The sequence below is a fragment of the Macrosteles quadrilineatus genome, unplaced genomic scaffold (assembly GCF_028750875.1).
Source record: "Macrosteles quadrilineatus isolate MER2022 unplaced genomic scaffold, UCM_ALF_1.0 Scaffold_1__1_contigs__length_201487025, whole genome shotgun sequence".
Taxonomy (NCBI): domain Eukaryota; kingdom Metazoa; phylum Arthropoda; class Insecta; order Hemiptera; family Cicadellidae; genus Macrosteles; species Macrosteles quadrilineatus.
In genome coordinates, this window is record NW_026542594.1 from 164,394,485 (window position 1) to 164,412,942 (window position 18,458).

An 18,458-nucleotide genomic window follows, 5' to 3' on the forward strand; every position below is an offset into this window, starting at 1 on the left:
TAGAGAGCGACCATTTAAGTGCACTAAATGTGGAAAATCCTTCACAACAAGTGGCCATATGAAGAGACATATATGCCTTCACACCGTAGAATGACCTTGCAAGTGCACTTTATGTGGAACTACGTATGGAAAATCCTTTAAAACCAACCGTGCAATCAAGCAATATAAATTTTGATTTATCCTGGAGTGCGACCTTATAAGTTCAAAACATGCGGATATTCTGAACTTGCGAAACTGATTACAATAGACATTTACTTAATCATACACCATCAAGAGTTCTTACAAGTTAAATTGGTGTGAAACATTTTGTAAATTGATAATTGACTTTAGAAACATGTAGGATACATTGGTAGACCATGAGCCACCAATATGAAACCCTCCCCCCCCTGTGGGAATTTATGACTTATACTTTTTTTTGTTGGTATTACCTACCAGATTAAGAATTCAGTTGTTTACTTCTTTTAAATTACAGCGTATTCCGGAAAATAAAGAAAAACTGTTAAATTTAAAAACTGTTTTATTTAAATTACAAAAGGGTAGCCTGCGTTAATTACTGGTGCAATATTTTTTTATGAACTTCTTTAGTATGTATTCAAAGGCTTCAAATGAAAATAAAAAAGTTAATAAAATACCCCCGCTGCAGTAAACCTGCAGGCAATGCGGATTTCAAATTGGCCTGAATTGATTTTAAATTAAATCTATTTAAATAACATTAGATTTAACGAGTACCTCTAGGAAAGAGATTTTATTTAAATTAAATAAATTTTATTGAGCAATTTTAGACGTAAATTTTACTGGAATGTAAGGTTTCAGTAAAATTAACGTCTAAAACTTTGTTTTCCTCGTATCAAAATCGGATTTGTGACAATAATTTTATCTTTTAAATCTCTTTAAAATAATGTGCTGATTGATATGGGTTGCCATTTAAAAAAATTTAAGTTACTCTCAGCAACCCTGTTTGCGGGTGGGAGGTGAATTTCAAAATATCACCAAAAAGAACCTTACATTACCCTAGAAACATGTATTGAAGCTTGTTTGAATCTATGCATATTTGTGCTGAGACCATTCATTATTTAGCAGGTTAACCCATTGTTCCTTATTTTTACCATTAGCTAGGACTTTGGACCTCTCATTAAATCGTTTCTCAAAATACCCTCCTCTCTTTTAATGTTTTAATAGATACATCTAAATAGGTATCTGTAATAAAGTATATCCTGCTGAATTTCGGAAAACGGCTGAAGGCAATCTGTGCTAGTTCACCAGAGGTTTCTGGAATATTAGTAAGAACCTAAAAGTAAGCCATACCGTCAATTACATAGGTACACACATTCTTCAATCTTGGGAGGTTCGTCTAGTATGTACCCTTGTTCTCCAAAGCATGGAGCAGTTTGGCCTTTTCTGTTTTGTTGGGCATCCATCGACAGTGGCTGATGCCCATGGTACTGGATCTAATAGGTATGTCATCAGCTTCTCAAGGTTAATATCACGTTCCTGGGACAGCAGTAAAACTCCAGAGAAATATTTCTTAAAGGTCTTATCTCAACTAATCTGTTTGCATGCAGCTTTCCCTAGATTATCTACATTGAGTAAATTGTCTTCCACCGATTCGGGTACAGTTCTTCCAGCTGATAACAGACCATCTAGGAATTCTGATCACGGTTTTCAACTTCAAGCAGAATAATGCATTGTTCAAAAGCATCAAGTACAGTACTTGCAAAATACTTTGCTCACTTCGTTTCATTTCATTTGCTTGCATGTCACTGAGAACAATCTGATGACTTCACCTCACCATACTTGCAGTTTCAAATTCTAACTAGCTGTGGGCCCGTCCTACGCACAGGAATCAACTAATCAAATCAAAACAAACTAAAAAATCTATACAAAAGGACCCATGCTGCACTGCAGCGTTAAATATCATATCCGAGAAATAATCAAATTTATGATTTTTGATTGTGTAATACAGTATTTTAAACTTAACTGATTCAAACGATCAATAGCTCAAATTAAAGCCTATAACTGACTGATTATTTTGAGTCTAAAACATATAAAAAAAACCTAAAAAATACTGGAGCTATTGATATTTAATCATAGAAAAACCTTGTAATTTTTTTTTATGTCCGATGTTTACCTTTCGTTTGCTTGAAACCCGTCCGATTTGAATAACTAATATCTTAAATGCAAGCCGGTATTTAACTGAAGGTTCTTATACCAAAATATGTAGGGTTAGCCTATATAATTATAAATGGTAAAATACCGTACAATTTAATTTGAAATACGAATTAAAAAATATATTAAATCCATGTTTTTTGGTCGAGTAATAAAAAAGATAAAAATACAATGATGCTTGGTGTTAAATATATGTGTGCATACTACCAATTTAAGACCTCAATCATGAAGATCGGACGTGTAGAAGAGCCAAAGAAACCAGGGCCGGACTTAGGACTTCAGGGGCCCCGGGCAAATTTTCCGATGGGGCCCTAGGATTTCAGTTCGGGGGGGGGGGGGTCCTCCAGTGGGATTGGGGGGTCCTCCCCCGGGAAAAATTTCTAAATTTAGGCTTCAAATAGAGCAATTTAAGGCCAAATAAGCAATAAGTTCTATATAAAAAATTTTTCTTAAAATATAACTATTTTAACATATTTTTATATACAGCATATTTTAATTTTTTACACAAAAAATAAAAATGTGTTGCTTTGTAGTACTAGTGACGGCATATTTGGTATGGTAGCATGGTAGGCTACCATCATATATTTGGATTATAAGTATTGATATATTTTTGTTTATTACGTATTTCAATTATCGATTATTGCCGTCGATTTGTATGGTTTTTCAATATTACTACAATATAGGTGTGATTATTTTATTTTCATAATGGTTTTGGTACCTATGGCATTCTTGATTTTATAATATGTTAAAGTCCTAGCATGAAAAGTACCATTAAGGACTTTCAAGTTTGAGTTTTTTATTGACGAGCAAAATCTTGCAATGTCTAATAAACACTCACAAGCTAACTATTTATAACTGAAAGATGTTTAAATGGATCCAATATCGATTAATACAACTCAAACATAGCATTGAATACCACATTACTCACTTCAGCTTTTTTTTGTACTGTTAGTTTGCAGAATTACAATAAAATAACACAAAAATAAGACAATTTCAACCAACTTGACGTGACCAATAGTCTCAAAGGACAAACTATGGGAGTAAAGTGAATAAAGTGATTTAAATTGTTTTGGATAGGCGATAAGGCATTTTATGTGTGTGTATGCGCGTGCGTGAGACAGACAGGACTAGACAGGATCCCTTATCAGCTCATTATCATTTATTGTTGCACCTGCTTCTGCTTATTCGCTTGATTTCAGTCGTCAACGCTCGCCCAATCCCAATAAATGTAATTTTTTTGTTAACATCAGACGACTCTAGTTGTTTTAAAGTGTCTATATAGATTTAAAAAATCTTACTGGTGCTATATGATTTTGACTCCAATAACTAAATTGGAGATCAAAATTTTGACGCATAAATTAATTAATTACTATTTTACAAAACCTTTAAATTGAACAGATAATATACTTCTACCCCTTAAAATCCTTATTGGTATATACTTAGAGGTAAAAGAAAAGAATAACATTTAATAAAACATAAACGGAGCAATGTTTTTATTTTAAAAAGTATTTGAACTCCAGTAAATCTCCATTTAACACAACACAATTTTACAAGTTACGTTCTACGTTGGGACAAGAGTTTTCATATTTATTGTATTTTTGTCCCAAGCGCGGGACCCCCTTAAACTCATTCGCCGCGGCCGTACGTTCGGGCGAGGTAGGACATTGAAACTGAAACTTGTCCGTCACAGCCTAGCACATATGCTCGTGTAAACCAGGCCTATACTCCGTTCACACAGCCGTGGCACCTGACGGATTAGGACACCCCATGGAAACCCTTGGGGCCTCCTAATCCCTCAGGTGCCACGGCTGTGTGAACGCACTATAAGCGTGGGGCCAAGTGCAACTCTGAGAAAAAGTCCCTTAGGGTCAAGAATTTCATTCCTAGTAATGCCTTAAAATGCACCTTACAATAACCTTAAACATAGGATAACGAAAATAAAAATAAAGCTGTTACAAAAGAAGGCCATTTGGTAAGTGTCTGATCAATTTTCGAAGTTATTAATAAAAACTACTGTACAAAGGGGGCCCCTGTCGGGGCCCCCCTTGGCCCAGGGGCCCCGGGCGTTCGCCCCCTTCGCCCATAGGTAAGTCCGGCCCTGAAAGAAACTCGGAAACCAAAAAACAAATTTAACTCCCTTTAGAAATACATGGGGGACAAACTTAATTTACGTATAAGCCGAGTGTGACTGTCGATAAATATATACTGATGCTTGATGTGAAATCTGTGCGTGCATACCATCTATTTGAGATTGAGACCACAATAATGAAAATCGGGTGGGTAGAAGCGCCAAACGAACTCTGAAAAGAAAAACCAAATTTAACTCCTACAAGAAATCAATGCGGAGAAAATGTCGTTTACGTATAAGCCAAGTGGGACTGTAGACAAATATATGCCGATGCATGATGTGCAATCTGTACGTTAATACCTTTAATTTGAGACCTCAATCATGAAAATCGGTCTGGTAGAAGAGCCAAACGAAATCGGAAAAGAAAAACATTTTTTTTATGTATATGTATTCTAACTATCATGATATTTTCGTGTTTTCTGGAACATGCTGTAATTCACAAGTGGCAAACACCAAAAATCTTAAAGTACGTGTCAATACGAGCACAAAAATGTATATTTCAAAAATTCCCACCAGGGTGGGAGGGGGGGTATAGACCAGCCTCCGCTCTATTCATGCCTGAGTGCGATGTTGACTAACCTATATTTAGAAAACTCGAAAACTGTTGATGCAATATATTTCATGAATCATGGCAATGGCAATGCCATGAATTTTAATGTAGGCTACTGTAGTAGATCCCGTTGAGAGGGGGTTTTTATTAGCTTAAGACCAAAATTTAGATTTTTAAAATCTAATATCATTACAATACTTAAGTGATATGATATCGATTTATTTAATTGGTAAAACTAAAATTTGCATCACAATTTTTACAATCAATGGTAAGAGTGTAAATGCATTCATTCATTTAATAAAATGTAAGTCCCTTGAACCATAGACTTAAGCAACTAAGGGAGTAGGTTTTATCTATGCTTGATTGAACTATGGCACAGGCAAATACATTTATTACTATTTTTTAGTGTGCCCTTGGCCTAGTTTCGCAGTTTACCATACTGATTGACAAATATACTCATGCAGCTTTTTGAACTGGGGGACCTCATAAAATTAAATTCACTAAGTAACACAATAGATTAAAATTGGGTCCGTGCTAATAGCATATATCAAAATACAATCTCATGTATAGTTGATCAATGTTTTTATTACATTAGATCAATACTATGCCAACAAACCAGGGTACCGGTACGTATTTTAAAGGGCGTATGAGTTTTGGTATTTTATTTTTATTGTCTCCCGCATTGACACTGGGGAAATAAAAAAAAATAATTGCATAAGTGAAGAACTCCGCAAAATATATATTTTTTTACAATTTTGCTTATAATGGAACGTGTCAATCGATTAGGCTTTATATTTTCAAAATTGCAAGCTTCTCCAAAAAGATACCCCATTAATGGCAAAATTGTCATAACATTCAAATTATAGAGGGTGTCCCATGTGGAAATATAATTCTGGCCAGTACTGCCGAGGTTATGGCCCAGTACTGACCAGGTTCGAACCTGAACCAGAACCGGCCAATGCTGGCTAGAACCATTGACTCCTAGAACTCACCAGTACTGGCCAGAATACAAGAAACTAGCTCCGCGGAGTGGATTCAAGACCAAATTATCATTCTTGGCTGTATGTAAATAATGAATGGAGGTTAAAATAATAAAATACAGAAATGCTATGTAAAAACATGTTAATTAGTTAAACCTATATTTATTAAGAAATTAAATTTAAAACATTAAACAAACAAAATGTTATTGTATAGATCATTTTCAATGATAAAACCTTACCCCTCAACCACTCAAATCACTCCCTCCCCCCTCTCAATCATTTAAACCTCTTTCGATACAGTTAGTCTAATTGACAGTTGGCCAATGAATACACAATTTCAAGTGCTCAAGCTCAAAGTGCTGCACAACACCAACCAAAGTCTAACACAAGAGGACAGTAATTATAATAAGGCAAAGGCAAGACAGAAGTGGGAAGAGCAGAGACTAAGATGATACGTATCCATACATTTGCCTAGCTTAGCCCAGTATGGAGAATATACAATGTAGAGTATGGAAAGTATGACTGACACCATGAAAAATGCACCCATTTGATTCAATGTATTATGAGAGAACATAAAAAAGTGACACTTTTTACTGCCACTGTGGATAACAATGATCCCATTTAGCTCAATAGAACACGTAACGCTCGGCGACTGCCTCCGTTTATGAAGTCATCCTAACAAAATGCATAATGAGGCCGAACGTTCCTGCGACTTATAGTTGGCCGCTGTACATCTAAGCCACCGCTACATTGCAACGTGTGTAATAGCTATTTACATTACAAGTGTAGTAAGAGCGTTTTTACTTCACGCAGGTGAATGTTGTGCAACGAGCGGAAGCGAGTTGCATAATTCACCTAAGTGATGTAAACACGCTCTTGCGTAACGTGTAACGTACAAGATTTTACCTGACCCGACAATATACATGGGTTTACGTACAATATTTTTCATTATCCATTTCACTCATCTTCTATCAGTAACGTTCTTTTACTAACAAAAGCTAGGTTAGGTAGGAAAATACTTTAAAGCATAACAATAACATTCAAGCGCACAGCTGATTTCTAGCGTTGAACGTCGTTGGCTCCATAGAGTTATATTTTTTAAGTTAAGCACTCAATGTTATTTAAATGGGTTTTTTTACATCACCGAGTGAGTTTTTGATACTTTACATCACGCTTGGGATAGGGAAGTTTAACATGGCGGGTTAGGTAAAAACTGTCATTTAACTCGATGTGCTTACCAAACGGCCAGTTGCGGCGGTGTGCATAGCAAAGTATATAAAAACAGCTTTTTGAATTCTGTAATTTAAAAAATGTACCTATGAGCAACCACGGCCACAGCAAAACTTTTCCAAGTTTAATTTTAGTGGGTGCCATATTGTTTTTGTTTACAATAAAACTTCTAACTCTAAAGTAGATGTTTGAATGGTGTGCTCTTCTTCACCTAAGATAAAAAAATCATGGAATGTAAATTTAGTACAGTAGTATGTAGTTTACATAACGATCGCGTAAGGAGTCTTACGACAGGAGGTAACTTCTAGGTATTTACTCAAGGGAGGTGTAGAAGAGCCTTCGATGACGTCAGCTGTAGATCTCTTCTTTTGAGGGAACACCATTACCGCAACGATACGGTATTGAGTCATCAGCCTCGGTGGTGTAGTGGAACTGTTCCTGGGTGGTAATCTGAAGGTGTCGGGTTCAAATTCCGCTGGTAGCATTAACTTCTTGTCTAACATTTCTTTCATTATCAGCAAGTTTGGTTGGTTTGGTTACGTTATGACGTTATGACAGGCTTAAATTTAATTTTATAATATTTTATTTATAAAATTAAATTTAAGCCATTTATAGTTTTATCATAGATAAAACATACTCCCTTAGTAGATTTCTCATCCTTATGGAACAGCTGAAGACAATTTTATTGTTAGTTCATGTACGGTTTGAGGTCGTGTTTTGTTTACAATTTGTTTCCCGCTATTACAGCCATTTAAAACCTCGTTTAACCAAATAATACAATCTAATCATAAACAATAACTTGTCCCCTAGTTATATAACCAAACAGTAAAGCACAAATCAAGAAATTAACCCTAAAATAATGGAAACAAAGTTTCATCGACACTAGCGCCTTTGTGTCACGTACATGAACTAGACACGAAAAACGTGCTTCAAAATTTACAATGGGATGAGAAGTCTACTTGTGTTGGTTAGTCTATGGTTTTATTTTATGAAAAGAACTATTTTTTTGTTTAGTAAACCTTCATTAGATTTGTTTTATTATCAGCAAGATTGGTTAGGTTATGACAGTTTAATTTTATAATTTAAAAAATTATAAGATTCATTTTATAATTTTTCTTAATTTCATAGTTTACATTAATAGTGACATAAAAATTACTGTGCTCTCTACTACAGCGCTGTTCACGGAGGAATTTTGAACTAAACTATGATGTCAACGTTGCCTCATTTATGCCTCCCGTTAAGTCAGGCCCTAACTTCTACGAGTGTCGTAAAGGCTAATTACATGAGTTGTAACACGACAATATATCTACAAATAGTAAAATACAAACCTGCTGGCAATTTAAGGGCCTTATTTATAAATATTTTCAAGTGAAATCAATCAATATAAAGTTATATAAAAAATTGAAATAAAAATGTAAGAAAATATTTTTTTCCAAGAAAAATATTGATATATTTTTAAAAGGATACAAGCTATCAAGTCGGAAGTATCTGTTATAACAACTGTTTTTAAATTACCTGTTAATTTTTTTTTCAAAATTTCCAGAGTAAGTTTGAGGAAGCATTTTCTCTAAAATTTTATAGTAACACGAAGATGAATACTAAGATATTTAAATATCTATATATATACTTTAAATGTTTTTAAAAACCATTTTTCTTATATCTCCAGTCTCCAGTTATTATCAACACTTGCAGTTCAGTCTAGCCTAATATTCTGTGATGTAAGCGCTTTCATTTGACATATTGATCATTCAAATCGAACGAGTTATCGACAAGCTACAATCCCCAAAACAATATTAAATTTAACTTTTTAACTCAATATTTCAATATTTCTTTTAACTCGAGATATAAATCTTTTTATAAAAAAAGATTTATATCTCGAGTTGTTAATACGACACCAAGTTCTTTCTGATTTTGAATTACTTTAGTTAATGTTTGGATTTAATTTTATTAATCACTATATAAAATCTGACTAATCTAAAGGGAGTCGTGGGCCTTCATTTAACATTAAATTATTTTTATTTAGAAATTTGTCTTTGGTTTAAGACATAATTATAAATATCAATCAATAAGTAATCTTGAGCTAAAATAAAAGTCAATATTTTAACAAATTATTTAAGACCATAAAGAGTTTTTTGAGTTATTTATAATTGGGGATATAAGTATTTAACTAAAGACAAATTTCAAAATAAAAATAATTTTATGTTAAATGAAGGCACTCTTCTCATTTTTAAATTTGTCAGATTTTATTAAATGATTAATAAAATTAAATCAAAACAATAAATGAGTAATTTGAGACCACAAAGAACTTTGTGACATATTAACAACGTGAGATATAAATCTTTTAATACCCAACAAAATATTTAAAAAAAAAAGTTAAATTTAATATTGTATTGGGGATCGTATCTCGTTGCCAACTCGTTCAATTTGAATGATCAATATGTCAAATGAAAGCATCACAGAACATTTAAAGGCTAGACTGAACTGCAAGCGTTGATAAGAACTGGAGATATAAGAAAAATTATCTTTAAAAATATTCAAAGTACGAAACGTCTATAAGAAGTATGGAGAAGAGAAACAGATATTTAAAAACGGATTTCGGCATTGAAATCAGCGTGAAAATCTAGTTATAATGATGTGTCACAACGTTATCATTACTTTTAATTTTTTTTATTTATATCCAATATGGCGGATCCAAGATGGCGGCCAAAAATGAGCCCTATCGAAATGAAGTACTACCTACCCGATAAACATCGGTGGTCATCCCAAGTCAATATCTCAAAGAATTTTGAATAAAATATGCATGTGGTATATATTTTTCTAATTTGTCCACTGTTGGAAAAAGCCGTCATTTTTAATCGAGATTTTAGGAGGTTTCCTGTGGACCGATTTTTGGCAACTTTTAGTATGTCACTCTGCAGACCCAACACTACAAAATAAAACCATAAAACGTTTTCTTGCAATTTTTTTTAACGTTCCCTGTGTCCGTTTTAGCGAATTTCCCTATAGGGAAGTAGCTATTACCGTAGGTCTCATGGTAAGACTTAGGCCCGGGACCGATTTACTTTTTCATTTTAATGTCCCCAGAGGCCAAAAACACCATTCGTTCAAATTTTTATATATGTATATATATATATAGGTATATATATATATAGATTTATATATATATATATGTGTCCGTGAACACGATAACTTGAGTAATTTTTATCCGATTTTGATGAAATTTGGTTTGAAGGTGTAAGGCGGGATAAACTTGAATGAGTTCGCGATCCAGCATGATCGGACCATGGGAACAGGGTTTTATGGGGGGTTTTATGGGGTAAAAATTGGTTTTTCTCACTTTTTACCCTCAAAACACAAAATTTCCCAATTTTTCTCTAAACCTTCTTAAAGAGCTTAAAAAAAACAAACAATTCAGTATATCAAAGTGTTTTTGTACGGTTATTGGTTACGGAGAAAACTAAAAAAATGGGAAATTTAAAATTCCCATGTTATTCTTATGGAGAATATTGTAAAATGTTGTAGTTTGCTTGTTTATGGATATATTTTGATCAAACTTGGCAAATTTATTTATTTTATAGTAAGCTATCAATATTTTACTAAAAACACACTACTTTATTAGTTTCCTTGTAGCAGCAAACCTAGTTACTCGTTAAACCTAATAATGTTATTGAAATAGATCAATTGAAAATCAATTCGGCCAAATGGAAATTCGCTTAGACGGCAGGTTTGCTGCGGCGGGGGTATTTTAGTTTGCTTGGACTAATAGAGATTTGGCAAGATAACAGAAAAATTTAACGTTTTAGTGTAAAAAATTAAATATTTTCGTATCCATAAGTCTTAGAACCAAATCGTTATACTTATATTATAAGAAATTTAATTTTATACAACATTGACATTACATATCTTTCGCTAAAACGCACCAAAACGGAGACATAGGCGAAAATCTCTAGAAAGTACCGATTCTTTCGATTTTCTAATATGGTGGCGGGAGGGGGGAGAATTGTGCATTTTTCATTTTAAACGCCTATTTACCATCCTAGACAACATATAAAAAATTTAGACTTACCGGACCGTTTGTAAGTTAACATACCTCTATTCACTGGACTAATACTAGGGCCCACGAAAGTCTGCAGTTGGCGGCAGCCAATAACAATACTGGACTAGCGCGACGTTGCAACATCACCCATTCACTACTTTTCAACACTAATTAAAATATACTAAACAATATTTTCAAATCAGCTGGTTATTAGATTTGGCAACACCACACTGTCCTCATTGGCTCCTTTGAATTCACGTCGTAAATAGGCTCCTCCCTCAACTGCAGACTCTCGTGGACCGTACTGTACTAAGCAGACAGGCTAAAGAGTCAAATAATATTGACTTCATTTAATTCTATGTTAAAGAGTACAGAACGTTTTTTAGACAAGTAAGTATGTAATAAATCAAAGAAATCATGTAATGCTAAAATTTATAAAAGACTCATAACATAAAAGTAAGGCTGCTTGGGCTATTATCAAAGGTGAATTATGTTTGGGAAAGAGTCAGCCTACTTTTCCTAATATCAAGTTGGCTGACAAATCCATTAAAAATGAAAAGGAAATTGCAGAATATTTTAATAAAAAATATAACAAACCAAATTTGATTTTCCTCTTCTTGGAATGAGACGGCACAACTGACAATAAAATCAATAGATGAAAAGCAGACCAAAGACCCCAAAATTTGACTTTCAATTTATTGGTGTGAAGATGTTTTTAAAATTATTAAATCTTTCAAGAACAAGAAGACATCAGGCTGGGATGAAATACCATTAAATTAGGTCAAAATTGCTGCTAAATTCATTGCGGAACCACTCTCTATCATTCCCACATAGCAAAATTTGGTTGTTTGTTGGCTGAATTGACCCTCAATTTTCAAGACACCAACCTTGAATTAAGGAATAATATTCAAGACATCAAGGCGAAATCAGGCCTGATTCAAGCATCCTAGTCAACACAGGTTTGGGTTGAAACAGCCTTGAATTTTATTGCCTGTTCCAAGCTCAAAACCAAGCAGATTTCAAGGGAAATTTCAAGTTCCAAGGCATAAACAAGGTTAATTATTGACTGAACCAAGGATGATTTTTTTTTTCAATTTTGAATTTTATTGGAAAAATTAATCAAAATTTACTTGGTTACATGTCTTAAAAATTAGTTTAAATTTCCACCTAATTTTCATGAGATGTAACTGAGTAAATTCAATAACCAAAACCACACAATAGCTTGAAACATATGGAATTGTTAGTTCAATACTTACTGCTTTTTATAACTTTTTCATAATCTAGTATAATACTCTAATGTTTTTATAAAAATGGTCAGTATATAAAATATTAATTCAGAGGAATATTTCTTAAGTAATTTTATTAGGTAAATAAAGTTTTTTTATCAACCACCATTTGATATATTTCATTTTTACACTGAAAATTATTTCACTTTACTGGCTATATATCATTTCTTTTTGATTATATAAAAAGTATTTTCTGCCCAATGATATATTTTTTGACTTTGCATCTTAAAATTGGCACTCAGCATGTTATAAAATATAATTTTATCTATAATAAAAAATATATTTAATCCATAAAACTGTTAAAATAATTAGAACATAACAAAAATTGTATAACCATTTTTACACTTTTACTTTACTTTCATCTTTTGGAACTAAAGTAAATTACAGAGAAGTGTGCTGGTAAGAATTAAAACAAAATTAACTGTTCTTGATAGATATAATGTTTATTAGAAAATTATTATAAAACAATAAAAAATAATAGAGTTAATAAGGTATATACAGCGGCCAACCTAATCCAAATCGTGGTCCAGAGCTGGGGCTACTTCTTTCTTCCTGAAACAAGCATTTCAATGTTATTAGAGAAAATCAAAATTTTTACTATGTGAAAAAATGTGAATGTTAGGGTTTTTGGTAGTTTTAAATCTTATGACCATAAGGCTGGTTAAAGATGACAGGTTCTTAACTTAAGCATTGAGGGACTTTAGTTAGGAACACTATTCATTGACCACATCACTGTAATGTTACACAACACACTCAGCGGCAATAAATAATCCCACTTCACGGTAAACTACCTTACCCTAACCCAAAAGTTTTAAATTGGTTTATTCCGACTAAGCATGTGCGACACAAACTCAAGCTTTGTGGGGCTTTCATTGTTTGTGAAAGACACATATTAGTTAGGAATATTCATTGACCACATCACTGTAATGTTACACAACACACTCAGCGGCAATAAATAAGTCCCACTTTACGGTAAACTACCCTACCCTAACCTAAAAGTTTTAAATTGGTTTATTCCGACTAAGCATGTGCGACACAAACTCAAGCTTTGTGGGGCTTTCATTGTTTGTGAAAGACACATATTAGTTAGGAATATTCATTGACCACATCACTGTAATGTTACACAACACACTCAGCGGCAATAAATAAGTCCCACTTTACGGTAAACTACCTTACCCTAACCTAAAAGTTTTAAATTGGTTTATTCCGACTAAGCATGTGCGACACAAACTCAAGCTTTGTGGGGCTTTCATTGTTTGTGAAAGACACATATTAGTTAGGAATATTCATTGACCACATCACTGTAATGTTACACAACACACTCAGTGGCAATAAATAATCCGACTTTACTGTCAACTACCTTACCCTAACCTAAAAGTTTTAAATTGGTTTATTCCGACTAAGCATGTGCGACACAAACTCAAGCTTTGTGGGACTTTCATTGTTTGTGAAAGACACATATTAGTTAGGAATATTCATTGACCACATCACTGTAATGTTACACAACACACTCAGCGGCAATAAATAATCCCACTTTACGGTAAACTACCTTACCCTAACCTAAAAGTTTTAAATTGGTTTATTCCGCTTATTTATTCATTGCTTGTAAAAGACACATATTAGTTAACAATACAATTCATAGCTTAGAATGTAAATAAAGTTGCAATCAGATAATAATAAGAAATATACCTCCTGCTCGTCCTGAATTTGGCTTGCTGTAGCCAATTACTAATCAACGTCTTTATTGATGCCTCTGTAGCCTCAGAAAAGTTCTTTCTTGCAGCCACTGCAACATTAAGACAAATATAAGTTTAATCTACAACAACAACCAAACAGCAAAATTTAGAGGTTCTCAATCAGAGGCTACAACATTTAAATGTACGCTAATACATGTAATAAAACATTTGGCATCCAAGTATTACTAAATGATTTGGGATTCCGGGGTATTGGGGGGGGGGGGGGGGGAATTTAAGCGTCTGAAATTTATCTTGTTATGTCTGCAACTACTAACACCATATGTCGCACAGATCTAGTTTTTCTGGAATAGAAACCCCTGAATGGCTAAAAATTCCACACCCCTATCATGACTGGTGTCTTAAACTTGAATTTTTCAGTAGAGATAAACCCCAAGTTATTAGAGGTTGTGAGATGTGGACCGATAAGGAAACTGTAGCTGAAGTTAAATGTTTGTGTTATCCACATTTACTCTAAACCTATTTTTTACGTTAAATTGTTAAAATTACATCATGAAGTTAAATAACTATTTCAACAACCATACAAAGATTCTCATGATAACATAATTATTTCATTGAAAGAGACGGACAGGCACCAACTGAGTTTAAAGAGAGTTATTTTAGTAGCACAAGTCTTTAAGGAATAAGTTCACCTTACAACTCTAATCTTTATTTCTTGTGTTAATTTCATAGCCTAGCACCATTCAATAAGGTACCTAAGTTAATACAAAATTTAAGAATCGCAATGCTCGACAACGATAAAAATTATTATTAACAATTGGTCTAAGTTAGGCCTATAGGGTACCCTTAACCCCATTGACAGTTAACACGTTGGGCGCTGATGACGGGAATTCCCGCCATTGCTTAACATTGAAATAAATGCAATTTTCATGTTCAAACATGTCAACGGCACTTTAAGTGTTAAAAGGGCAATCAAAATTGAAACAAACCTTAAGTTAAAAGCCGAGTAAGTTCTTAGGGAGATGTATATAGTTTACATGTGAGCTCAAGGGTTACTGTCGGTATATTAAAAGAGAAGAGGGCTTTTCAATTAGATGGTCTTAGGCTAATGTTTTTTTTCCATAAAATAAAAATAACTTAAAATATTATAACTTATGCATTGTTCTTACATGTTATACCAAGAGGATAAATTATTTTATTTGTTTGAATTCTTTAAGCTTAACTGTGGCAGGTCTTAGGCCTGCGATCGTCGGTATGACGCCGTGGTCACGGATGAATGTAATGAAAGTTCTCATATACCGTGGGCCTAAACTAAAAAGACACATAAGTTATCTATTACGGACAGGGCCTATAACGAATTGTATGACAGACAATATTTGAAATGGATTCAAGACTTCCTATTGCCAATAGGCCCTACTATTAGCCTACCGATATTGCTGTTTTCGGCTGTTGTAGCCTAATTGTCATCGATACTTCTAGACTTTGCATGAAGCCTACCTCAACCCCCTAGAGTAGATAGGCTATAACTTCAGTAAGGCCTAGTAGGCTAAAGGTTAAGTTACCGAACCTATTTTTTACTTGGCATTCATGTAAGTTACATAGGCCTATACGATGCCTAACAAGTAACCCTGTGTTTAATTTACATTCATTTAAGACTAGACTACTGGTCCCTAGTACAATTTTTACCCACGGTAACTTAGGCTACTTAAATGCAAATATGTATAGGGATTTATTTATCATTTTATGGTAGGCCTAGGCCAATATTTAAAAGCCTTACTCAGGCTACCTTGTAAAAATTAAAACATTTATGAATCAAAACATAGCTTAATATAGCCTAGCCTAGCCTTAACATAAATTACACACTGTAAGTTGTAGGTCTAATAAATATACACACAGGCTAGGTCACAGTCTCGCATGTGGGATATTAAAATAGGTATAGGTCTAAGTTTAGTTTAGTTATAAAAGTCGAAAGTTAAGTTACACTGAAAATAGTGGCGCTTGATTAACTTTATTTGAGGTTAAAGAAGTTAGCTATGGCTACTTTCACCTAAATTAGGCCTGTGATTATTACAATTATAAGTGAGTAATTTATAAAACAATCAATGTAACATGTGAACGGTTTCTAGTTGGATTGAAAATAATCCTAGGATCAAATTCATACATGACAAAATCAAAGCCTAGAGACAGGAGTAGCCTAGATGGTAACTTTGTTCCTGTAGCAAGTGAAATAATGAACTCTTATAATGAATACAGTTGTATTTGAAGAACTTACCTTTAGTTTAGAATTGAAAAGTCCAATAAGCACTTAACTGAGTTAGAATAACTATAAACTTAAAACAAAAAGAGATCTGAGGAGCAGGAGAGTTCAAGCGATGACTATTGACTAAGTTAAAGTTTAGGTTTAGACTGCTATATTGCAAATGGCGGAGTTGCAGTTGAGCTTGAGGCGAGGGTAGTTTAGGGGGAGCGCTACCGCTAGCGCTGCGTTGCGGTGGCGTCGGTAAACAACCGTTGAAGCTACAAGGAACAATCAGGCAATAAACAGGAGCTGGAGTACCAAACACGATTCGCTGTCCTTGGAACAGTCCTGAATCAACCCAAAAATATCAACTTAAATTTTTAAGCAAAATTCAAGAACGAAGTTGCCCTTGAATCAAGGACTGTTGCTATCTGGGTATAAACCAATCATTCCTCAATAGTATTTTTCTTGAACTTTTAAAAATACATGCTGAACCAAAAGTAGGGAGAGACAAAATCTAGACAATTATCATCCGGTTTTCTCTTTTACCAACATTCTCAAAAGTTTTTGAAAATTGTGCTTCTTTTCAAATATCTTCATTTCTGGAAACCAACAATATTTTTTGTAACAAGCAGTTTGGGTTTATAAAGGGTGTAGGTAGAGGGTCTGAGAGGAGAGCACTCTCAGACTTGGTTGAGGAAATGTCATGGGACTTGGATGGGTCACATAGCACAATGGGTGTGTTTTGTGACTTATCCAAGGGGTTTGACTGTGTCAATCATGATATCCTCATTAAAAAACTAGAGTTAACCTATATCCCTTTTCTGTAAATTCAGAATCATGGTTTAAGTCTTACCTAAATAACCGCCATGAGAGAACAGTTATAAGGATAATTTAAGAGCAAAAAAATAATTTACAAATAAAAAAAACTTTTTAAAACAAAACGTTTTTAAACACACTAAAAAGTAGAAAATAATTTATAAATATGTGGAGAGTATGCAATAGATAATTTACAATTACCTTCACCTATTGAACTAATGTATTATTATCAATTGCATGCACCCCACGTTTTTCGTTTTCAATCTTACAAGTATTTATACTCTCCACATATTTATAAATTATTTTCTACTTTTTAGTGCGTTTAAAAACGTTTTGTTTTAAAAAGTTATTTTTATTTATAAAATATTTTCTACTTTTTAGTTTTTAATGTGTGTGGATTTTAAATCTATTTCAAGCATCTGTATAAGATTAAGACAGAGGCATGTGGGAAATGTAAGGTTTATTTAAGTTTCTTTTCATATAATTATGTATTAGATTGAATGTATGGCCTACCAACTAACTATAAATATATCAATCTATTTAATTTATTGTTTACTTTAACTTTATAGAATACTAGCTGGCCCGACAGACGTCGTCCTGTCCTATTGTGGTTTTATGTCACATGTTCGTTCATTTTCAAGATGAGCTCGTTCGCATGGCTCAATCACGTCCTGGTTGAAGTTCGTTCGCTACGCTCACTCATCTTTAGGTTGAAGCTCGTTCGCTGCGCTCACTTGCCTTCAGACTCACATTTTGGTTGCAAATTAGCTATTCTCATAGCTTAAAAAATATAGTGCTGCACCCTGTTGGTAAACCTAATAACTTTTTAATGTTATTGAACATCACAGAATCAGATAGTTTAGTTGAACCAGCTGTTAAGATTCTTTAATTCCATTTAAATATGAGTACTCATAAGGTTAACATGGGAAACTCCAGAGCCACTGGGGCGGAGCCCTTTTGACGGATCTGCACCAAACTTCACACAAACCATCCTTGAATAATGCTTAATAATGCCTGAAATCTTCATTACAATCTGTCGAGCGGTTTTGGAGTCCATAAAGGACAAACATACAAACAAACATACATTGGATTTTATAGATATAGACTATACTATACTAAATAAATAGCAATCTATATAAATAAAATTAGAGTTTTGTCTATACATTGGTCAGAATTATATATTTTTAGGCTATTTTACGGTTCATACATTAAAGAAGCAGAAACAAGTCTTATCTATATTTCTGTCTGTCTGTCTGCTGTCTGTCTGTCTGTAACACTCAAGATGGCATTTTACGCAATCTTCTCCATGAAAACGAGAGTACCTATCAAG